Below are 25,475 nucleotides of genomic sequence, written 5' to 3' on the forward strand. Positions count from 1 at the left end.
AAGGTATGATATCAAGAATTAAATTACATGTCTATAAAAAAAACTTGGTTTGGGATTTCTGATTGTTGCTGTTTAGTCACTAAGTCATGTCCAACTCTTCTGTGACGCCATGGACTGTAGCTTTTCAGGATTCCCTGTCTATGGGATTTCCAAGGCAATAATACCGGAGCAAGTGGCCATTTCCTTCTCAAAGGCATCTTCCCTACCCAGGGATCAAACCACTCTCTTAGTCTCCTGCATTCTCAGACAGATTCTTTACCACTGAGCCACCTGGGAAGCCCTTGTGATTTCTCACATTGAGATAATTTCAAATGGTTATTCAAGGTAGGATTTTCCTAAAATAACAGTATTCAGTTCAGTTCAGTTGCTCAGTTATGTCGAACTCTTTGCGACCCATGGACTGCAACACACCAGGCCTCCCCGGTCATACCAGCTCCCAGAGTTTACTCAAACTCGTGTCCATTAAGTTGTTTATGCCATCCAACCATCTCATCCTCTGTTGTCCTCTCCTCCTCCTGCCTTCAATCTTTCACAGCATCAGGGTCTTTTCAAATGAGTCAGTTCTTCACATCAGGTGGCCAAAGTATTGGAGTTTCAGCTTCAGCATCAGTCCTTCCAATGAATATTCAGGATTGATTTCCTTTGAGATGGACTAATTGGATCTCCTTGCAGTCCAAGGGACTCTCAAGAGTCTTCTCCAACACCACAGTTCAAAAGCATCAATTCTTTAATGTTCAGCTTTCTTTATAGTCCAATTCTCACATCCACACGTGACTACCAGAAAAACCATAGCTTTGACAAGACGGACCTTGTTGGCAAACTAATGTCTCTGCTTTTTAATATGTTGTCTAGGTTGGTCATAGCTTTTCTTCCAAGGAGCAAGAATCTTTTAATTTCATGGTTGCAGTCACCATCTGCAGTGATTTTGGAACCCCCCAAAATAAAGCCTGTCACTGTTTTCCCATCTATTTGCCATAAAGTCATGTGACCAGATGCCATGATCTTAGTTTTCTGAATATTGAGTTTTAAGCCAACTTTTTCACTCTCCTCTTTCACTTTCATCAAAAGGCTCTTTAGAGATACCCTACATCTGCTCCTTGGCGCTAAACAGTGGCTGTGCAGTGCTGGAGCAACTGTAAGGAGATACCCCACGTCCAAGGGCAGAGAAGCCCCAGCAAGACAGTAGGCACTGGAGCAGCGGCTGCATGTGCTGGAGTGACTTTGAGGAGATATTCTACATCCAAGAGCAAAGAAGAAGCTCCAGCAAGATGGTAGGAGGGGTGAAATCGCATTTAGAATCAAACCCCATACCCACCAGAGATGCACAGAGGACTCAAACATACCTTGTATGCACTAGTATCTAGAGACCCCACAGAGACTGAGACAGAACTGTGTTTGTGTGTCTCCTGGGGAGGTTCGGGTCAGCAGTGGACTGCTGAGAGGGCAGGGGCTCTGGGTGCAGTAGACCCGGGTATTGCATAAAAGCCCTCTTGAAGGAAGTCACCATTAACCCACGATAGAGCTGCCAGAACTTACACAGGACTGGGGAAACAGACCCTTGGAGGGCACAAACAGAACCTGTGTGCACCAGGACCCAGAAGAAAGAAGCAGTGACCCCACAAGAGGTTGACCCAGACTTGCCTGTGAGTGTCCAGTAGTCTCTGGGGGAGGTGTGGGTCAGCAGGGGCACTGAGTGTAGCAGTGTGAGCATGGGACCTTGTGAAGGAGGTCACCATTATCTTCATTACCTACACCATAGTTTGGCCTCAGGTCAAATAACAGGGAGGGAACACAGCCCTGCCCTTCAACAGAAAATTTGATTAAAGATTTACTGAGCATGGCCCTGTCCATCAGAACAAGACCCAGTTTCCCCCTCAGTCAGTCTCTCCCATTAGGAAGCTTCCATAAGCCTCTTATCTTTCTCCATCAGAGGGCATGCAGAATGAAAACCACAATCACAGAAAAATAACCAATCTGATTGCATGAACCACAGCCTTGTCTAACTCAATGAACCTATGAGCCATGCTGTGTAGGCCACCCAAGATGGACAGGTATGGCGGAGACTTCTGACAAAACGTGGTCAAACTGGAGAAGGGAATGGCAAACCACTTCAGTATTCTTGCCCTGAGTTGCAAACCACTTCAGTATTCTTGCCTTGAGAACAGTATGAAAAGGCAAAAAGATAGGACCCTGAAAGATGAACTCTTCAGGTCGGTAGATTCCAAATATGCTACTGGAGATCAGTAGAGAACTAACTCTAGAAAGAAAGAAGAGACAGAGCCAAGGCAAAAACAACAACCAATTGTGGATGTGACTGGTGAGGGAAGTAAAGTCCAATGCTATAAAGAGCAATATTGTATAGGAACCTGTAATACTCGGTCCATGAATCAAGGCAAATTGGAAGTGGTCAAACAGGAGATGCCAAGAGTGAACATTGACATTTTAGGAATCAGCGAACTAAAATGAACTGGAATGCTGCTACTGCTGCTAAGTCGCTTCAGTCGTGTCCGACTCTGTGCGACCCGATAGACAGGAGCCTACCAGGCTCCCCGTCTCTGGATTCTCCAGGCAAGAATACTGGAGTGGGTTGCCATTTCCTTTTCCAATGAACTGGAATGGGTGAATATAACTCAGTTCAGTCAGTTCAGTCGCTCAGTCGTGTCCGACTCTTTGTGATCGCATGAATCACAGCACGCCAGGCCTCCCTGTTCATCACCAACTCCCGGAGTTCACTCAAACTCATGTCCATCGAGTCTGTGATGCAATCCAGCCATCTCATCCTCAGTTCAGTTCAGTTCAGTCGCTCAGTCGTGTCCGATTCTTCCCGACCCCATGAATCACAGCAGGCTAGGCCTCCCTGTCCATCACCAACTCCTGAGTTCACCCAGACTCACGTCCATCGAGTCTGTAATGCCATCCAGCCATCTCATCCTTTGTCGTCCCCTTCTCCTCCTGGCCCCCAATCCCTCCCAGCATCAGAGTCTTTTCCAATGAGTCAACCTTTCTCATGAGGTGGCCAAAGTACTGGAGTTTCAGCTTTAGCATCATTCCTTCCAAAGAAATCAAAGGCTGATCTCCTTCAAAATGGACTAGTTGGATCTCCTTGCAGTCCAAGGGCCTCTCAAGAGTCTTCTCCAACACCACAGTTCAAAAGCATCAATTCTTCAGCACTCAGCCTTCTTCACAGTCCAACTCTCACATCCATACATGATCACAGGAAAAACCATAGCCTTGACTAGACGAACCTTTGTTGGCAAAGTAATGTTTCTGCTTTTCAATATGCTATCTAGGTTGGTCAAAACTTTCCTTCCAAGGAGTAAGGGTCTTTTAATTTCATGGCTGCAGTCACCATCTTCAGTGATTTTGGAGCCCAAAAAATAAAGTGTGACACTGTTTCCACTGTTTCCCCACCTATTTCCCATGAAGTGATGGGACTGGATACCATGATCTTCGTTTTCTGAATGTTGAGCTTTAAGCCAACTTTTTCACTCTCCACTTTCACTTTCATCAAGAGGCTTTTGAGTTCCTCTTCACTTTCTGCCATAAGGGTGGTGTCATCTGCCTATCTGCTGCTGCTGCTAAGTTGCATCAGCTGTGTCCGACTCTGTGTGACCCCATATACTGAAGCCCACCAGGCTCCTCTGTCCCTGGGATTCTCCAGGCAAGAACACTGGAGTGGGTTGCCATTTCCTTCTCCAATCTGAGATTATTGATATTTCTCCCTGCAATCTTGATTCCAGCTTGCGCTTCTTCCAGCCCAGCATTTCTCATGATGTACTCTGCCTATAAGTTAAATAAGCAGGGTGACAATATACAGCCCTGACGTACTCCTTTTCCTATTTGGAACCAGTCTGTAGTTCCATGTCCACTACTAACTGTTGCTTCCTAACCTACATACAGGTTTCTCAAGAAGTAGGTCAGGTGGTCTGGTATTCCCATTTCTTGAAGAATTTTCCACAGTTTATTGTGATCCACACAGTCAAAGGCTTTGGCATAATCAATAAAGCAGAAATAGATATTTTTCTGGAATTCTTTTGCTTTTTCAATGATCCAGCCAATGTTGGCAATTTGATCTCTGGTTCCTCTGTCTTTTCTAAAACCAGCTTGAATATCTGGAAGTTCCAGTTCATATACTGTTGAAGCCTGGCTTGGAGATTTTTGAGAATTACTTTGCTAGCGTGTGAGATGAGTGCAATTTGTGCAGTAGTTTGAGCATTCTTTGGCATTGCCTTTCTTTGGGATTGGAATGAAAACTGACCTTTTCCAGTCCTGTGGCCACTGCTGAGTTTTCCAAATTTGCTGGCATATTGAGTGCAACACTTTCACAGCATCATCTTTCAGGATTTGAAATAGCTCAATTGGAATTCCATCACCTCCACTAGCTTTGTTTGTAGTGATGCTTTCTAAGGCTCACTTGACTTCACATTCCAGGATGTCTGGCTCTAGGTGAGTGATCACACCATCGTGATTATCTGGGTCATGAAGATCTTTTTTGTACAGTTCTTTCATTCCAATCCCAAAGAAAGGCAATGCCAAAGAATGCTCAAACTACTGCACAATTGCACTTATCTCACACGCTAGTAAAGTAATGCTCAAAATTCTCCATGCCAGGCTTCAGCAATATGTGAACCGTGAACTTCCTGATGTTCAAGCTGGTTTTAGAAAAGGCAGAGGAACCAGAGATCAAATTGCCAAGATCCGCTGGATCATGGAAAAAGCAAGAGCGTTCCAGAAGAACATCTATTTCTGCTTTATTGACTATGCCAAAGCCTTTGACTGTGTGGATCACAATAAACTGTGGAAAATTCTTCAAGAGATGGGAATACCAGACCACCTGATCTGCCTCTTGAGAAATTTGTATGCAGGTCAGGAAGCAACAGTTAGAACTGGACATGGAACAACAGACTGGTTCCAAATAGGAAAAGGAGTATGTCAAGGCTGTATATTGTCACCCAGTTTATTTAACTATATGCAGAGTACATCATGAGAAACGCTGGACTAGAAGACACACAAGCTGGAATCAAGATTGCTGAGAGAAGTATCAATAACCTCAGATATGCAGATGACACCACCCTTATGGCAGAAAGTGAAGAGGAACTCAAAAGCCTCTTGATGAAAGTGAAAGTGGAGAGTGAAAATGTTGGCTTAAAGCTCAACATTCAGAAAACGAAGATCATGGCATCCGGTCCCACCACTTCATGGGAAATAGATGGGGAAACAGTGGAAACAGTGTCAGACTTTATTTTTCTGGGCTCCAAAATCACTACAGATGGTGACTGCAGCCATGAAATTAAAAGGCGCTTACTCCTTGGAAGGAAAGTTATGACCAACCTAGATAGCATATTGAAAAGCAGAGACATTACTTTGCCAACAAAGGTTCGTCTAGTCAAGGCTATGGTTTTTCCTGTGATCATGAATGGATGTGAGAGTTGGACTGTGAAGAAGGCTGAGCGCCGAAGAATTGATGCTTTTGAACTGTGGTGTTGGAGAAGACTCTTGAGAGTCCCTTGGACTGCAAGGAGATCCAACCAGTCCATTCTGAAGATCAGCCCTGGGTGTTCATTGGAAGGACTGATGCTAAAGCTGAAACACCAATACTTTGGCCACCTCATGCAAAGAGTTGACTCATTGGAAAAGACCCCGATACTGGGAGGGATTGGGGGCAGGAGGAGAAGGGGACAACAGTGGATGAGATGGCTGGATGTCATCACTGACTCGATGGACATGGGTTTGAGTGAACTCTGGGAGTCGGTGATGGACAGGGAGGCCTGGCATGCTGTGATTCATGGGGTGGTGAAGAATCGGATACGACTGAGTGACTGAACTGAACTGGACTAGTACATGTATTGTATATATAGAGGGGGATCGTGTCAAGGGTAAAATACAGAGTGTAGAAAAAGTAAATCAAAGTGAAAATATAGAAGAAACCGACCTACAAGATTTCAAACATGGCTTTGTTGCTTGCAAACTGTGTGGCCTAAGGTAAGTCTCTTATCTTCTCTAAGCCTTAGTTTCCTTATCTGTAATGTGGGGAAAATAACAATGATTTGCCTCAGAGGGGTGTAAGGAAGATGTGTGTGTGTGTTAGTCGCTGAGTTGTGTCCGACTCTTTGTGACCTGATGGACTGTAGCCCACCAGACTGTACATAAAAGCATTTTAAAATTCATGTTCCATAAAGCTATAAGGCACTACACATATTCAGCCACCAAGACTGTGTAGGGGTACATGGTACACTGTTCTAGTTAAGAACAATGCAGAGGTCAGTGAATGCTTCGCGTCAAGCTTACCTTCCAGTGTAGAAAACAGATTAAATGACAAAAACTGATCAAAAGATAAGTGTAGGCAAGAATAAGGAGAAATCGAACCCTTACATACTGTTGATAGGAATGAAAAATGGTGTAGTCACTATGGAAAATATGGAAATCCCTCAAAAATCAACAATAGGATTTCCATATAAACTAACAATCCTGCTTTGAGGTATTTAGTCAAAAGAACTGAGATTAACATCTCAAAGAGATATTAGCATTCCTTTGTTCATGGCAGCACCATTCACCATAGCCAAGATGTGGAAATAACCTAAATGTCCATAGGCAGATGCACGGATGAAGAAAATTTGTTGTGTACACACAGAGGAATATACCATTCAGCCTTAAAAAAGAAGGAAATTCTGTAATATGTAACAACATGGATGAGTATTAAGGACATTATGCTAAGTGAAAAAGTCAATCACAGAAATGCAAATTCCACGTGATTCCTCTGATGTGAGATATCTAAAATATTTAAATTCACAGAAACAAAGAATGGAAGGATGGTTGCCATGGGTTGAGGGGAGGGAGCAATAGGGAAGTAACAATCAATGAGGATAACATTTCAGTCCAGGGAGACAAATAAATTCCAGACATCTGCTGTACAACTTAGTTCTATAGTCAACAATACTATATTGTGTGCTTGAAATGTAAGGCGGTAGAGGTCATGTTAAATGTTCTTATCACAATAAAATGAAATTTAAAAAATAAACACAGACATAAATATAATTGTAAATTGCGATGACTGATATGAAGTGTTAGATTTTCTCTGCAATATTAATTATTTTGAGGTTGGGTGGGAAAAGAAAAATCCTATGTAAGATGATAATTTCAAGACACTCATGAGGCTTCCAAGTGAAGATATAATGATATTTGAGAGAAAAGGAAAACAAAAACACTATTGGAAAAATAAAATCTGTCAAGATGCAAGAAACCACTTGTAAAGTTGGTGGTAGCCTAATACACCATTTTCTCTGGTCTATATAAATGCAAAAACCACAAATATTTACCAAGCTGGAAATTAAAACAAAAGAAGGCTAAAGAGTCATTTTATGGTGAGATTTAATGCCAAGCACACACTAAGCATTGAGTCTCTTCTCCCAGCTATATTTCTATAAAATGCCTCCCCCTTTATCTGTTTTTTTATGATTCCCCTAGCCACCAGCTCAGTCACACCACAGTTCTTGAACTTTAAAATACATCAGAATTATTTGCAGAGTTTGTTAATAATCCAGACTTAGGGCCCACTCCAGAGAGACTCTGCAACTGGAGGCAAGTATTGCATTTTAAAGAATTTTTTCCAGGACATTCTGATAAAATCATTCATTTGCCAAATCAGTCATTCATTCAACAAACATTTGTTAACCCTTTAATATGTACTATAGAATTTAGTAATAAACAAAGCAGATAAAACTCCTTGATTTTTCCTTGGGGTGGTGGTAGAGGAAAAAGTAATCATTAAAAATATATAAATACAAAAGAACACACTGTATTTAAAAATTCTAAGTGTTATGGTACAAATGAAAGCCATATTGCCTTGCATTCAAGTTCTTCCACACAGAATATTATTTTGTCACCATCGGGTAGGTCCTGAATGAGAATTTTATATTCTCATGCAGCAAGTACAAAAGTCACTATCACAATATTTGATGAATGCAAAGTGCAAAGACTTACTTTTCTTTTTTTCCCTATGCCTGAAATAAACTTACTTCTCAGGGCTCCATTTCTCCCACTGACCTAAAAATGAATTTTGTCAATTCCTGGTGAGTTGGGAACATTCATTTTCAATAAGTCTCTCATTCAGGATCCTCCTCTCTGTCTTCTTTTTCCTTAAGCTCTGCAGCAAGGTTTTCCTATTATCCTGGCAAGAATGGAAAGCTATGTTCCTGTTGGTTGCCTTTGGGTTAGACTGCCTGCTGGTGAAATTTATTTACTTTGCACCAGCCCCACTCCAGTACTCTTGCCTGGAAAATCCCATGGACGGAGGAGCCTGGTAGGCTGCGGTCCATGGGGTCGCTAAGAGTCGGACACGACTGAGCGACTTCACTTTCACTTTTCACTTTCATGCATTGGAGAAAGAAATGGCAACCCACTCCAGTGTTCTTGCCTGGAGAATCCCAGGGACGGCGGAGCCTGGTGGGCTGCAGTCTATGGGGTCGCACAGAGTCAGACACGACTGAAGCGACTTAGCAGCAGCAGCAGCAGCAGCGAAGCTGAGTGAAGAGCTCACTTTCTCCCCCTGCTGGCCGGGCTCTCGCTTTGGCTGATCATGTTCATCCCAAACCTTACCATAGCAAGGTCATGGGGCATCCACTGAGTTTGTTTTAACCACCATTTGTGTCTCTGGGCATGTGGGAATTTCTGTTAAATCCCTCCCACAGGGCAAGCATTCTTAATAAGAAAAAGTATGTAGGTGATCATTTAACTACATAATAGGAAAGAATAATTCTTAGAGAATACTTTTTAAAGAATATCTTAATAAATTGTCTGAATCAGCAATACTGATGCTTGGGATAGTCTCTGGGGTGTTTCATAAAGTAGGCCAAGCTCTCCTTTGTGAAGAGAACTCATGCAAGTTTGGTGCTCTTAGTGAAACACTGCTATTATATTATTATCTTTGAGGTGAAAAGTAAGTCTTTTTGCACAGCATTTCCCAGTGTTGATGGAGATAGTCTAGTAGTCTAGTTTAAAAGTCTAGTTTGGTTAATTAGGTCCCATTTGTTTATTTTTGCTTTTATTTCCAATATTCTGGGAGGTGGGTCATAGAGGATCCTGCTGTGATGTATGTCAGAGAGTGTTTTGCCTATGTTCTCCTCTAGGAGTTTTATAGTTTCTGGTCTTACGTTTAGATCTTTAATCCATTTTGAGTTTATTTTTGTGTATGGTGTTAGAAAGTGTTCTAGTTTCATTCTTTTACAAGTGGTTGACCAGATTTCCCAGCACCACTTGTTAAAGAGATTGTCTTTAATCCATTGTATATTCTTGCCTCCTTTGTCAAAGATAAGGTGTCCATAGGTGCGTGGATTTATCTCTGGGCTTTCTATTTTGTTCCATTGATCTATATTTCTGTCTTTGTGCCAGTACCATACTGTCTTGATGACTGTGGCTTTGTAGTAGAGCCTGAAGTCAGGTAGGTTGATTCCTCCAGTTCCATTTTTCTTTCTCAAGATCGCTTTGGCTATTCGAGGTTTTTTGTATTTCCATACAAATTGTGAAATTATTTGTTCTAGCTCTGTGAAGAATACTGTTGGTAGCTTGATAGGGATTGCATTGAATCTATAAATTGCTTTGGGTAATATACTCATTTTCACTATATTGATTCTTCCAATCCATGAACATGGTATATTTCTCCATCTGTTAGTGTCCTCTTTGATTTCTTTCACACTGCTGGGCATACACACTGAGGAAACCAGAAGGGAAAGAAACACGTGTACCCCAATGTTCATCGAAGCACTGTTTATAATAGCCAGGACATGGAAGCAACCTAGATGTCCATCAGCAGATGAATGGATAAGAAAGCTGTGGTACATATTCACAATGGAGTATTACTCAGCCATTAAAAAGAATACATTTGAATCAGTTCTAATGAGGTGGATGAAACTGGAGCCTATTATACAGAGTGAAGTAAGCCAGAAGGAAAAACATCAATACAGTATACTAATGCATATATATGGAATTTAGAAAGATGGTAACAATAACCCGGTGTACGAGACAGCAAAAGAGACACTGATGTATAGAACAGTCTTATGGACTCTGTGGGAGAGGGAGAGCGTGGGAAGATTTGGGAGAATGACATTGAAACATGTAAAATATCATGTAAGAAACGAGATGCCAGTCCAGGTTCGATGCACAATACTGGATGCTTGGGGCTAGTGCACTGGGACGACCCAGAGGGATGGTATGGGGAGGGAGGAGGGAGGAGGGTCTAGGATGGGGAACACATGTATACCTGTGGCGGATTCATTTTGATATTTGGCAAAACTAATACAATTATATAAAGTTTAAAAATAAAATTAAATAAATAAATAAATAAAAGTATATATTTTAAGGAAAAAAAAAAAAGTCTAGTTTGTGTTATGTTGCAAGTATGAATAATTTTTGGACCTTATTCAAAAAAGGAGAAAAAGAAAAATCAGTGTTATCCAGGGCTGGTTAAAAAAATTCTTTCATGTCTTTCATAAGAACACACAGAAAAATTTGAATGAACTTTTTGGCCAATCTAGTATTTTTAAGATCAACCAGTAAGTACAGATTATATTCTATTGTAAATAGATAAAATTATTATGTCTACTATTTCTCTTCTGATGAATATATTTAATAAAGTATAATGGGGAAATATGAATTGATTAGATATATGTTAAATCAAATTATTTTAAGCCAGACAGGCTGTTTTTATTTCCATCAGTTTGATTTTTTTTTAATCTGAGCTGAGAGTTCTGGACGGTTTATACTCATAAGCAGTTGCCTAAATTGAAAGTTTGCCTGTGAGTAGTTATAATTCATATTTGTATTTTTGAAAGTCCTTCATTAAAATAAAGTAATATTAGTTTCTAATGACCTAACTTAGTAGTTCTAGAGTCTTGGGATACCTGTGAGGCTTCCTCAGTGGCTCAGCAGCTAAAGAATCCAAGGCAATGCAGAAGACACAGGAGACTTGGATTCAATCTCTGGATCACAAAGAGCCCCTAGAGAAGGGAATGGCATGAAATGTGATGATATTGTTTTGATGGTTAAAGGCATCACACATATATTCTAGTATTTTAAAGCTTCTCTTTTAATTTCTAATATAGTAAATATTGATGGGTAAATTCTATATGAGCAAAAACTGTTGGGGATTCTCATTAATTGTAACAGTTTAAAACTTGGTCAAAATGTTTGAGAACTGATGAACCTAATTTATTGAGTTGACATATCTCCTCCCCTTAAATTAACAGTGACCATATATTTTCTTTGGAGCTTGTAAACTCCAGGCTTATTTTTGTCATCGTTGTTTGCTTCTTTTTCATTCTTTCCCATTCCATGTCTATTCTAGACCATATCGTTTTTTTTTTTTTTTTTTCCCCCTCAGCTTTTCTCCGGTTGCACAGTTCTTCCAAATACAAAAGTGGGATCTGGGGGAAATGTTATTTATTATTTTTTTAGGAGGAAAACATACTAGTTAAAAAGAATTTTTAAAGGTGCTGAATTATTAAAACAGAGATTTGGTGTTCCTGCGTGGCTCAGTGGTAAAGAATCTGCCTGTAGTGCTGGAGACCCAGGTTCAATCTCTGGATTGAGAAGATTCCCTGGAGAAGGGAATAGCAACTCACTCCAGTATTCTTGCCTGGAGAATCCAATGGGCAGAGGAAACTGGGGTAGGGGGGCTACAGTCCATGGGGGTTGAATCTTGATATGTACAAGACTGGAAATCGTATCAGGTGAGATGTGAAACAGTTTTCAAAAGAACTCACAGTAGTGTCAGAGGCACAACTAGCAAATTCTCTCACATTTCACTCGAGGTGTACAAAGGAATCAAGGGGATAACAAAAATGGGGGAAGATGTCTTTGAAGAATGCTGTGTTACGAGTCCCAGACTTCACCCTTCACCTCCAGCCAAAAGAGAGCACCTTAAAAAGACCACTAGATGCCTAATGTGAAACTCTGCATTTTGAACAGGATGTAATTAATGATATCTGACCTTCATAAGATAAATCTGGAAGGCCTGAGATTGATAAACCACTGCTGTCCTGGAGGGTGGACTAAAGTAGAGGTGTTCAAGATGGAGATGAGCCTTCAACCTGGGGAAGAATGTGTGAGTGATTCTACTGGACCCTACATGAACATGTATATCTCATATACATGATTTTTTATACTATGATATGGTATATCACAGAGAAAACAAATACTGAGGATGCAGATTGAGTTTGACTGAGGGAAGCTTACTTCACTTGGGCAGAAGTCAATTTTGAGAAGATAATATTTCAGTTAAACTATGAATAACAAGAAGGATTGAGCCAAGCAATGTTCAATGCAAAGAACATTTTAAACAGAATGAACAGCCAGGCTATGAATGGGTTCTACATGCTCAAAGACAGAAAAGAAATTCACTGAGGCTAGAACCTAAGCTGACTTGTGCAAGATGATATTGGAAATGAAGGCAGGGACCTGATCAGGCAGGGTTTTATGAGCCAAAGTAAGACTGACACAGCTCTGCTGATGTATTCTTCATGTTACAATAATGTTTCAAACCCTCAATAAGTCTGGGGTTCCATATTCATTTTTGTCTTAGAGTTTTCAAGGAAAGTCATGGAAGCTCTAATTTGGTGAATTTGGGGAAGGCTGAGTGTATCAGCCTCTTAAGTTTTATTAATATCTGACTAATACCATTAAGTCCTATAATAATGGTACAAAGCAATAATTTTAGCAAAGGCTGTATTCACTACATAAATGTGACAAATAGCAGTAGAGATTTGGGGCTGGGTTTTGTAATTCTTACTCTATTTTTGTTTCCCTGAGCACCATATTAACTCTTGATTTAAGTAATGTTTCTACTCAAAAGCATCCAGTACATTTAGCCAGTCCATCCAATTTAGAAAAATTAATCTAAGTCAATCAATTTCCTCAGTAATATCATCATTATAACTTTACTTTTTATATTGAATTTCTTCTATATAATATTCTTAAAGGATTTGAAAAATTCTTTGATTGGTATTATTTAACCAATCAACAATATCTATTCTTTAAGATGATGTTGCTGCTGCTACTGCTGCTAAGTCACTTCAGTCATGTCTGACTCTGCGAGACCCCATAGAGGCAGTCCACCAGGTTCCCCTGTCCCTGGGATTCTCCAGGCAAGAACACTGGAGTGGGTTGCCATTTCTTTCTCCTTATGATGATGTTAAATATATATAACATATATTAAAACTAAAGTAATTTATTATAATGATATAAAGATCAAAGATACTATAGCTAATAAAGGAGGGCTTCTCTAATGGCTCAGCAGGTAAAGAATCTGACTGCAATGCAGGAAATGTGGGTTCGAGCCCTGGGTCAGGGTGGAGAAGGAAATGGCAACCCATTTCAGTATTCTTGTCTGGAAAATTCCATGGACAGAGGAGCTTGAAGGGCTACAATCCAAAGTGTTGCAGTCAGACATGACTGAGTGGCTAAGTATACATATACATGGCTAATAAAACCTGTAGAAATTGATAGACAATGGAACATCTTCCTTGAGAATCAAAAATTTGAACTTGGCCTTGCAGAAATGATAGGAGTTGAACAGAAAATTGTGAAATGTATAAAGTATGTGGGCATGAGTTAATATAAAGGTGAAAATGAAATTACATGAAGCTTATTTTGCAACACTGAGAATATCAGTTTGGAAAGATGAATACATTGGTGAAAAGAATTTTGAGGAATAAAAACATTGGAAAGGGTATTTCAGGCAAAAACAAGTCATCTTCCCAGCTTTAACTGTGGATGTGACAGAACATTTAGAAGTTACTCTAAGTAAATATTTTGGACCTGCTGAAAATTCATCTTTTTTAGTAATATGTCAGTCACCATGAACTGCCTTTAAAATGCTCAATCAAGATTTTCCATTTACTAGTGACCTTTCTGAGAAACATGTTCACAAAATAACATTTAAAGCATTATGGACCATACTGCCAGACTGGCAAAATTTCATGGAATGATCATTTCAGCCCAACCATTATAAAGTAATGATTCAGCTTTGGAATTCACTAGAATTATTTAAGAATCCCACAGATATTAACACCTGATCTCATGGTATTTCATCATTAAGTGTCACATGAGGAGAAAAATGAGGTTGAAAAATCTTGTTTTCTTTAAAGTCAACGTATATCTCTTTAAACTAACATTTGTAAGTTGATAGAAAACTCCATTACGTAATCACAAATTACAAGGAAATGATACTTTTAAATTTAGGATACAACTCTCAGAGCTATATTTGAAGGGGCAATCACACACAGCTGTGTCTTGCCTCAGTTCTTGGCATCACAAAATTTAAGCACTATTGTGTCTTCTAATATTCCTGCTGAAAATTAGTTTCTCTTATTTCATCTTATGAAGAACATTAATGTTGCCACCAGTTTTGCTCTCCTTCAACTCTTTATATTTTCAACATAAGTCTTTCTAAAATTTGAAGCCAATGTAGATCTATTATACTATATCTTGTTTAAAATCTTCCAATGATCCTTTATTCTTTTCAAGATAAAGGTTAGACTGATCATGGCAAAAAAGATCACCTCACCCGATTTCAGATTACAGCTTATTTATTACATCCTTAGGGAGGCTTTCCCCCATCTCTTCAACCAGGTCAATTTCATAGCACCCTGCGTTTTTCAATTTCAGCATTTATCACGACTGTAAATGTACAGCTGTGGCCATTATTGATAAAATGTCTGTCTTTTTCTCTAGACTGCAAGTTCCATGAAAGCAGGAAAAAAAACACGTTTTTCAAACCATTCCATCCTCAGCTACTACCACAGCTCTTAACGAACTGAAGGAACTCGATACATAGTTATTAATATTGTTGACATTTCATGAGCCTATGATGTGTGCAAAACCTATATAGTCATTATATTCACAGGATCATAGTGTGTTTGGAAAGAAAAGTACTTTTGAAACCCTTTATTTTAAATCTCTCACTAGTTAGGGAAATTAAAACCTAGAAACCAAATGACTTGCCTAAGACTGTACAGTTAATTACAATGACAGCACTGGCCTTAGAATCTAGGTTTTCATTACTACTCTGAACTCTTTATTATGTTACAGCTTATCTCTTCTAAGCTCTTCATTCCCAAAGTGCAAGCTAAAAGCCAGAATCACAGAGAATTAGTGCAACAGTTGGGTGGCTTCAGTGTCTCCTCTCTCCTTTATACTCAGGGACCATCAAGCAAATATTTGAATGTTAGTGGTCTGGTAAAGGTATTTTTGGCTTAATCACTTCATAGTTCCAGGAATTCTTGCCATCTGCTCTCTTTGTCTAGTCATTCCTAATGCACATATATCATGCTCTTAGAAAAACTAGGAAAATACGTCTGAATAGAACAGGGAAATATCCATACTTCCAGCCAAAGAAGTCAACAATCAGGCCCAGTAATGGTAATCACAGTCCAGTTCTGAACACATACAAAGAAGAATAACCATACATGAGAACTTGGACCCATTAATTCACATCTTCAGCTTTAAGTTTATCCATCTCTAAATCCATTAATGATGTTTTAAATTCTAAGATGCTTTGATTCTGAAAATGTTTTAAGAAATAAACTTCCTCATCATTGCTTGCTTTTTTTTTAAACTTCCCTTTTTTCTGGTCTCAATTTCCATAAATGTTGCTTCTTAATTATAGCAGTGGGGCTCAGTGTGAACAAAACACCACCCAATGAGTTCCCCATTCATCATGATGTCCCATTACTGTGAGGGTCAGATCACCTAATGTCTTTGCTCCCTTGGGTAGCTTGGGGTTACCCCTAGGTAGTCAGGTAGAGTAGCAGGTTGGCCATTTAATCACCCCCATTCTCCATTTCACTCCTTTTCTTGTGAACACAAAGGAACTTTAAGCGATCTGTCTGCGGCATTGAAATGCCAACCTTAGTTGGTACTTTGAAAACTCAAAGCCTTTTACAAGATGAATAGCAAACTGTGGATGACAGCTCCTGTGGAGCCATTATTGAATTGCAGCCCTGATGACTGCATTACTTTGGATTTAGATAAAAGACTCCATACAAGACAAATGGTGGGAGGACATCAAACAAGACTGTGTCCATACAGTGACAGAAGCAATCCAATTGAAGAAGCTGTTGATTTCCCCAAGGCTCCATGGTATTTCTTCCTGAGTAATTTATATTAAGGAAGTAAATTTTGTATATTCATCTTCTGTTTATATTTTTCTCTAAAACTACGAATGTCCAGTTGTCACATCGAAGTCTCACTTCCACTCTTGCCTGGAAGAGAAATATTGATATGGGAACATGTTAATTATTTTGTATTGCGTTTTATTTAACCACAATAGCAGTGTGTGTAAAGGTTATAGACTCAGAGTTACAATCTATAATGATCAGATAAAAAGATTAGTCAGCAAATCGATAGTTCCCTGTACCGACAGGAAGCTGGGTATATTCAAGGTAACAATGAGTACAAAGGGTGCAGATAAACATCAGGCACCTTTATTTAGATGAAAACTAATTCTAGAGAACTTTCACTACCTCATTAATTATGTACCAAGCTTCCGGAGGCTGAATTGGGTGAAGTATCATTAGGGGCTTTTGGAATGTGTTGAAATACTTCTGCCTCTATAAAAACTGAATACAATAAAGAATTCTTCTTTCTGTTGGTCTGGCAGATGTTCACACAAACCTAATTCCTCAAAATGGCAAGGGTTTCATGGGTAGATCTTGCATTCATTTTTAAATTGTAAACCTTGGCAACAACAATGCATCATTCTTTATCCTCAGAAATACCATCAACATTGTTTAAAACAAAGATTTAAATGTTAGTCTACTTACTAAGGAAATAGCACCCTTCATATAACTTTTATCCTAAAAAAGCTTATGTTGACATCTTCTTAAAATTTTAATTCTGTTTTTATGATGTCACTGTTCTTGTGAACTTTTACACTAAGAGTGTCCTTTGCTTTTCCTGTTTTATTTGGGATTATCTGCTTTTCTCTCCTTTTTTTTTTTTCCATTTAAAGAAAGTGAGAGAGTAGTCACTCAGTTGTGTCTGACTCTTTGCAACCCCATGGACTGTGGCCTACCAGGATCCTGGGTCCATGGGATTTTCCAGGCAAGAGTACTGGAGTGGGTTGCTATTTCCTTCTCTAGGGTATCTTCCCAACCTAGGGATCAAACCTGGGCCTCCCGCATTGTAGGAAGATGATTTACCATCTGAGCCACCAGGGAAGAAGCTAACCCATTGATAAGTGGATTCGGATCTGCTGAATTGTCAACTTTGAATAGAACATTTATTGTGGAATGGGGAGAGTTGTTTAAGATCTCTTCTGAGATTATATGTAACTTCATTTGCACACATGCTAAGTTGCTTCAGTTGTGTCCAACTCTGTGTGACACCATGGACTGCAGTCCACCAGATTGCTCTGTCCATGGGATTCTCCAAGCAAGAATACTGGAGTGGGTAGCTGTGCCCTCCACACACTCCCTGCTTAGCCTCTTTGACTTTGAGTGTTTTCCAAGATCAAACTTGTTCTCTTCTGGACAATTAGGCAATTCCCAGAAATTCATCCAGATGAAAGCAGAATGTCATTTGTTTGGAATAGAATCGTGTAAAAAAACGAGTTTCAATAACCTCAAAATGCTTTAAAATAGCTTCAGTGGTGTCTAATAGGTGATTCTTGACATCAATAATTAATATAAAAGAAGAAAGAAAAGGAAAGAAAAAGAACTGAAGAACTGAAATAATTTAGCTCAGTGAGAAGTTTGGTTCTCTTAAAGCCATCTTCAGATATCACTTGGAATGATTGCTTTTAGAAAGCTTTTTTCCCCTTAAAATTTTCTGTGTTAGAATGGGCATGTATTAATTTATTTCTTCTGAGTCAGAATATACCCTTAGATGTGTTCCTGCAACTCCCTTGAATCTACCATGAAATACAGCCAATATTATGTTCTTCAAATACAAAATTCCAGAAGTGTGTGTGTATATGTGTGGGCTGTCAGTCTCTGGAAACTTGTAAACAAGCCTAGCTACTGCGAATTGTCAAAAAAGAAATTGTGCCACATTTCCCGTTTCCTTTTGGATGTGTATTTGGCAACAGGCTCTGTTCACTGAGCTCACCTGGGTTGTGGCTATTTGTACAACAATTGAACCACTGAAGAAGGGTTCTGATTAGTTTTCAGTGGAACCAATCAACAGCCATCTGTCTGATTGGCTGAGACTTGGCGTACTGGTAATCCTATCACACCTCAGGCCAGACTAACAGTTGTGATTGTAGTTTAATGAAACACTTTGACTTCAAATGTCTGCTTAGTGGAAGACTCAATTCCGCTGTCTCCCTTCTCTCCCTGACTGTTTTCCTTCTGTTTCCCTCCCTCTCTACTTCCTTTTCTCCTTCCTTCTTTCTTTCCCTCTTGCCTTCTCTCAGCATCACTTGATATTTTACAATGTACAAAGTAATTTCATACTCTGCCACTGCAATGCTTCAGGCCCTGTTTTTTCTTGCCTGGAGTGCTACTGAAGGCTCCTAACAGCTCTTCTTCCTCCCTTGACTGCCCCCCACCAACCCTACAATTGCTACACCCCAGTATTCTTCCTCACAATACACTCAAATTGATCTTTCTAACACAAATCTGCTGAGAGCATCCTTCTGCTGAAAATGCTGGCATGGTCCTGCACCTCATCTAGGGTATTTATCAGACTCCTTCACAAGGCATCTGGATCTTTCCCTGACCTGACCCCTGTTGACCTTCATGGCCTTATTGCCCGTGCTGTTGCATGTACATGTTGCCAGGTATACCCAGCCTTCTCACACACCCCTGCTTGCTGTGTAATGTCCATCTTCTCTCCCTCGTATCTTATCCTCACTTGACTTTCAATTTGGCCTGGCTAATTCTCACCTCCTCTTTAAGGCTTAGCTAAAGCATTTTTTTGCCATTGAGATTTTCTAAAGCTAATCTCCTAAATCTGCTCTCCCCCAAACCCCCATTACACACACACACACACATTCACCTAGACTGTGACATTATTCAGACCATGATGTTAACTGTACTACTGCAGTAAATTAGTTATAATGCATTGGAATTGTTGATTTATTTAAGCATCAATTTTTCTAGAGCCAGGATTCTTAATCCTTTCATACCATGAACCCCTTTGGTGATTTGATGAAGCCCAGAGACCCATTCTCATAGTCATGTTTTTAAACTCAGAAGACAAAAAAATTAATTACAAAGAAAAAAGTTATAATGATATAAAGTTACCAAAATATTAACAAACTGTACTCTAGTATACTATACATTTAAAATATATTTTATAAAAGGAGTAAAAATTGAGAAAGCCTAGCAGTAAGTCCACTAACTATTGTACTTTGGAAGTAGTGGTGAGTAAAAACAATATTTCAGAATATCTTCTGCCACTCTAATATGATGTCTGTCATCTTTATTGTGACAAAGTACTACTGTGGTTTTTGTCTACAATCCTAATTTTAAAAAGGGCTAAATTTTACTAAAGGTAAGTGAAGCTAAAGATATAATTATTATTTCAAGCAAAGTTCAATTCTAGAATCTTTATTTCAGTTGTAAACCATAAGTTCTTTAAGGCTTTCATTGTAAAAAGTCTTGTGTAGTACTGGAACATGGTAAGAACTTAAATGTTTGTTGGCCAAAAGAAAGAAGAAATAGTTTAACATTTCATCTAACTTAAACTTTACAATCCCTTCTCCATTAATTAGGCTTTATTCCTCCAATAACATATTTAGAAGGTGAAACTAAGAAAGATTAAATGTATTTCCTTAGTTCTTAGGGCTTTAAAATATCTATTTTATAATAAAGTCACCTCCCAGAATGCTGTATCCAACTTATAAGATAATCAAGAGAAAGAACACAGGTATGGAAAGGTTGCACTCAGTTTCTACAAGGATAGGTGATTTCATACCTTCGATAACTCTTGGCTTCCCTAATATTATGTTCCATCAACCTGGTCAGTGGACTAAGTGGTGTTCATCTGGACTTGATGAGAAAGGCTGAGCACTTGGAGAAGATGTTCTGTCATCCAGGAGAGTCTGTCTCACCAAGAGAATGCTTACTGAGGCTCAGAAACAATCTGAGAAGAGCAGGACTAAGGATGGGAATGCCAGTTCCCACACAATTCACCCAGACAGCAGTGCTTGTTAGACCTCTCTTTTTTGATTCATTAGCTCCCTTTGAGCAGAAGAATAAAAGCAAGTGACTGAAACTAGGACAACCCTTTTCACATTTCAGGATGTGAGCAAAGGACAGTTTGGGGCACTTTATTCTGCCCTGCGCAAGGAAAATACTCAGACTATTGTAGGGCACAATGACTCACCTTTTAAGAAAGTAGCTGGTATTGTGTCTTTCTGTTGCTCTGTTTCTCTTCTCTTCTTTTGCTTGCTTTAGTTTTGTTTTGTTTTTTCACTGTCTAGTCTACAAACACAAACAAACAAACACTCATCAGCAATGCCTGGGCAGACTCCTTCAGGAAAAGATAAAAAGAGATCCTCTCTCCACTCTCCAACATACACACAAGGGAAAAGAGAGAGAGGAAGAAGGAAGGCAGTGTCAGCCCTGGGATGCACAAGCTACGTGGATCCAGCAGTCCAAACTCACTCTAGATACTCCAAAACCTTGTTTCCCTGGCAGTGAAAAATCAAACCAAACATGAAACAGCTTATACCGTCAATCCCTGGGAACCTGCTATAAGAATAGGTAAGCTCTTGACATCTGAAATGTCTCTGGTTTAGGTCATTCTTGACCTTTTATTTTGCACCTATATATTGGGTGGATCAAAATACTGTATCAGGAATGACACGATGGTTGCTGGGGGTGATTGAGGGCTCCAGCAATAAGAAGTGTTGTATAATATTATTTATATAAGATAGTGAGAACTTGAATAATTAATATACTTTAGAGCAACACTAATTTAATTGTGAGGTCTTAAAGTAACCCCTTTTAGCATCTTCACATATTATTACAGTTTTTAATAATACATTTTCTTTTTCTATTTTACTACTCAAAGAATTGTACCCACATTTTTTTTTTAATTCTAAGGCATCTTACTGTAATTCATGGGCATCATTATTGCTCAGCAATCATGATACTATAGAACAAAACTTAGATAAAGTTATGGTGCTAGAAAATACAATGAAAATTGTTTTCTTTTCCCAGAGAAGGAATTGTGTTGGTGTTAATAAAGCACATGAAGTCAGATAGCTCTGAGTGTGAATCATAGGCCTGGCACTCTGTACATCCTATAACAAATGACTTAACATATTTTATCTACTTTTCTCTTTAAAAAATTGTGGTGGTACAGTTTTATAACCTCTTTAATATGGTTGTCTTGAGAATTAAATGGGATAATGTACATACTATGCTTAATTTAGTGTCTGGCACACAATAAAAATCTAATAAATATAGGGTAACTGGTATTATCTCAGTCCTGTTGTAAACTTGTTTCATTGTGATCTGCTTCAAATGGCATGCCCAATAAGGATTATTTAATATGAAGTACAACTAATATTTGTCTGCACATCACTGCTTGCAAATTATATTTACAAAATCATTACCTTTAACTTTCATAAATTCCAAGAGTTAGGTACTATTATCTTCCTTATTTTACCCATTGGGAGGCTGAATCTTAGACAGAATGTGATTTCCTGAGGGTCCAAGCTAATACACACTGCGGTAGGAACTAAAATTGTCTTTAGGATTCTACTTAATTGGCACTTGTTAACTGATATTTTACCTTAGGTGCAGTTGACTCTCTGATAAGTAGAATTATTCTTCTTTTCTCATTTCTCATAATTACTTGTATGGGCTATTAAAGACTATGGCTTCAATGTGCAGAATGGCGATCTGGCATGCTTATTAAAACTTAGATTCTCTTCCCCTTCCTCTTCCAGAAGCTAGAAATTCTGATTCTAGACATCTAGAATGGGGCAGAGAATTTCCTTGCCTAATAAGCTCTCATGGGATAGAGAATCTCTTGTTGCAGGGACCACATCTTCAGCAGCAGGGTCACAGCTGATTTCTCCATCAACGGATATATTGAGATATGTTTGTCACAATCCAGAAGGCCATTTGCAGAAGAAACTTCACAGCAATGCTCTATTGTATATATGTATATTTTATTTTTTGTATATTATGATATTTTGTCATCTTAAAAAAACTTTTTGGCTGGGGAGAGTCTGTCCCCGCTGGGGCTAGCCAGTGCTTAGAGACAGCAAAGGACTCAGTTGGGAGTATATCTTTGATATGTAAACTAACTATTTCAGAGCCAAACCTCCTCTATGGGCCCATACATCCCAGAAAACAATATTCCTCTGACTGAATTAACCCAGGGTTAGACACCAGGCAGCTAGAGACCACCATTATAATCCAAAGCCCAACAAAACCATTCAAACTAGCCAATCCTAATTGTTTACTCTGCTGTTTTGACTTTTTCATGGAAACTCCAATAAAGCTTTTTGCCTCATCTTTCCCCTTACTCTTGTCATCTGCTACCTGACCCAAACTTGGCATTTCCCCTGTAACTCTGCATGGCATGCAGTGATCCCTTCTTTAGGAGCTAAGACTAGAATGAACATGTTTTCTCCTGTCTCTTCTGTGAGCACCTAACCGACCATTTGCTAGAAGAACACAGAAAATATGCTATATGTGTGTTAAATCCCTTCAAACATGTCCGACTCTTTGTGACCCTGTGGACTACAGCCCACCAAGCTTCTCTGTCCATGGGATTCTCCAGGCAAGAATACTGGAGTGGGTTGCCGTGCCCTTCTTCAGGATCTTCCTGACTAGGGATCGAGCCCGCATCTCTAATGTCTTCTGCATTGGCAGGCGGGTTCTTTACCACTAGCACCTTGAGGCCATGCCTAACCAATCATCAACTGAAAGAACACAGAACACATGCTATCTTCAGATAAGAAGGGAGGTGCATCTCTCTTTTCCAAATGAGTTCTCCTGAGTTGTGCATTTCCGGCAATCAGTCTGTCCAGCTCGTAATCAAGCACATAGAGAATAATGCTATTAGGACACTGGTGATCATGGCACTCCTGCAGATTTCAGGTGTGATTTTGGCACACAGTGCTTGCCGTTGTCTTCTGATGGCATTTTCAGCCTCCTACCGCCCAGCCCCTGTCTCTCATTAAGCCTCTGTGAGTAGCCCTGCTGCAGCCATGAATCATACACTGAGGGCTTCACACAGGCTGGCTTTATTGAGCTGCGTTATAGGAGACTATATCTCAGATGGCCCCAGTGAAGCCAAAACAATCTGTCACTTTTAATTCTTCCTGTCACCTCATTAAGTATACGGCAACGTTGACAATAAAACACATTTTCACACAAATACACAACACACACACTATCCCAAAATGTAGCATTTCCTCCTCTTGTATTCAGATGTGGTTGTAAATATTCAGTCATTGAAAGATTCATTGAGCAAACATATGTGCCAGGGTACTGTATATAACTGACAGAGGCAAAGAACAGTCTCTGTGGACACATAAAGCAATTAAAAATAACTGTGCTTCAAAGCAGGCTACTATAATACAAAGGTCAGGCCCATAAATATGAACAGGATGGCAGTAATGTCTCTATCCAAATATACCCCCAAACATACAACTACACCAGGTCAGAACTCAAAGGTTAATGCAAAACAAAAAAAAAATTCTGAAATTTTGCCATATTCTTCTTATGCCTTTTTCTTCTTGTCTTTTCATCAAAGGTTAATATATGTGAATCCAGTGGGAAAACTGTATCAGGGCCAAATGTGTGTCATCAGCCCATATTTTATTCAGTGCAAAATATTTACCCTTGTACATATGACAAAATGAAGGCGCTCTAGCAAATTTTTTGTGGAAGGTAAATGTCTATCGCCTTTCCTCTCGTTTACTAGGTTGCTTGTTTATACATTAACTGCACCGAAGTTTGAATTCCACTCAAAGCTGTAGACAGACTGTTCTGAGGACCAGGATAATTTTTGCAGTAACACACTGAGTGTGATAATAAGGTTTATGCGTGGTTGTAAAGAATGTGCTGACAGATGGAAAAGGAGCCACCTCAGTCTGCACAGCATTCACTTTTATATATATTAAAAAAGCCATACTACACCTGACTCTGGTTCAAAAAGCACTTCTTCCTCCTGCTGTCTTCCAGGAACAGAAATATTTTAGACTGTATAGAAAAATCCCAACCCCCAGTGGACTGATTTGCTAAAATTTCAAGTTCTGTGCACATCAGAGTATCATAGGCTCCTGTATTACAATTCAAGGTGTCATGTGCAATGAAAAACTTATTCCTTCCAACATGAATCTCTGTGTAGTAAGTGCCTTAGATACTGAGCAAGTAAATGCATCAAGGAAAAAAGATGTGAAAGGAATGGCTCCCACAATGGAGAGGTACTTCACCTCTGAAAAGCAAAATGCCGGCTAATTTGCCAAGGATTAGTCTTCACCAAAGGAAATTAAAATATGAATGCAGATTATATTAATACTAGAGCTTTCAGGCTGTCTCTACACCTCTATGATGCTACAATATCGGAGAGAACATTGATTAAAAGAAAAAAAGCCCTGGGAGGTAAATTTCTTACCCTTAATGATGTTGTTGAAGTTTAGTTGCTAAGCTGTGTCTCGCTCTTGTGACTCCATGGACTGTAGCCTGCCAGGCTCCTCTGTCCATGGGGTTTTCCAGGCAAGAACAGTGGAGTGGGTTCCCATTTCCTTCTCCTGGGGATCTTCCAACCCCTGGGACTGAACCCCCATCTCCTGCATTTCACGCAGATTTTTCTTTACTACTGGGCCGCTAGGTAAGCCCACTATTAACAATAAGAAAGCAATAAGGACCACCCCATCCAGCCTTACTCTGCGCTTCTTGAAGGTGTAGTGTCAGCTTTCTAGGGCAGAGAAAGCCAGCTCCCTCTACCTATCCTCTCTCTCTTGGATCTTATAACTATGTTCTTTCAAAAGCCCATTTCATGCTGATTAAAAAAAAAAAAAAGTAGGAAAAACAAGAAGCCCAACCACTTTCCATTCATCAACATCCTTTTCAGCAAATGTATTCGGGCTAAAGTCCATGGGGTTGCAAAGAGTTAGCCACGAGTGAGCGACTGAGCATGAACACGGGCTAGATTTGTATTTTCTAGGGCTGCCATTACAAAGCACCATAGATTGAATAACTTAAAACAACAAAATTGCTTGTCTCATAGCTCTGGAGGTTAGAAGTCTAAAATTAGGGTATTGCAGATTTGGTTCCTTTTGAGAGTCATAAAAAAATGATCTATCCTAGGCCACTCTCCTTAGCTTATAGATGGATGGCATTTCCCTATGATGTCTTTTCACATCATCTTTCCCATGTATATTAAGTTTCACTTTTTCCATATTGTGAAATATTGAAAAATATTCCATCATTTATATTGGATGAAGGCCTGTCCTAATAACTGCATTTTCATTTCTGTAAAGACTCAGTCTCTAAATAGTTCACGTTCTG

Source organism: Bos indicus x Bos taurus, chromosome 6 (genome assembly GCF_003369695.1).
Source record: "Bos indicus x Bos taurus breed Angus x Brahman F1 hybrid chromosome 6, Bos_hybrid_MaternalHap_v2.0, whole genome shotgun sequence".
Taxonomy (NCBI): Eukaryota; Metazoa; Chordata; class Mammalia; order Artiodactyla; family Bovidae; genus Bos; species Bos indicus x Bos taurus.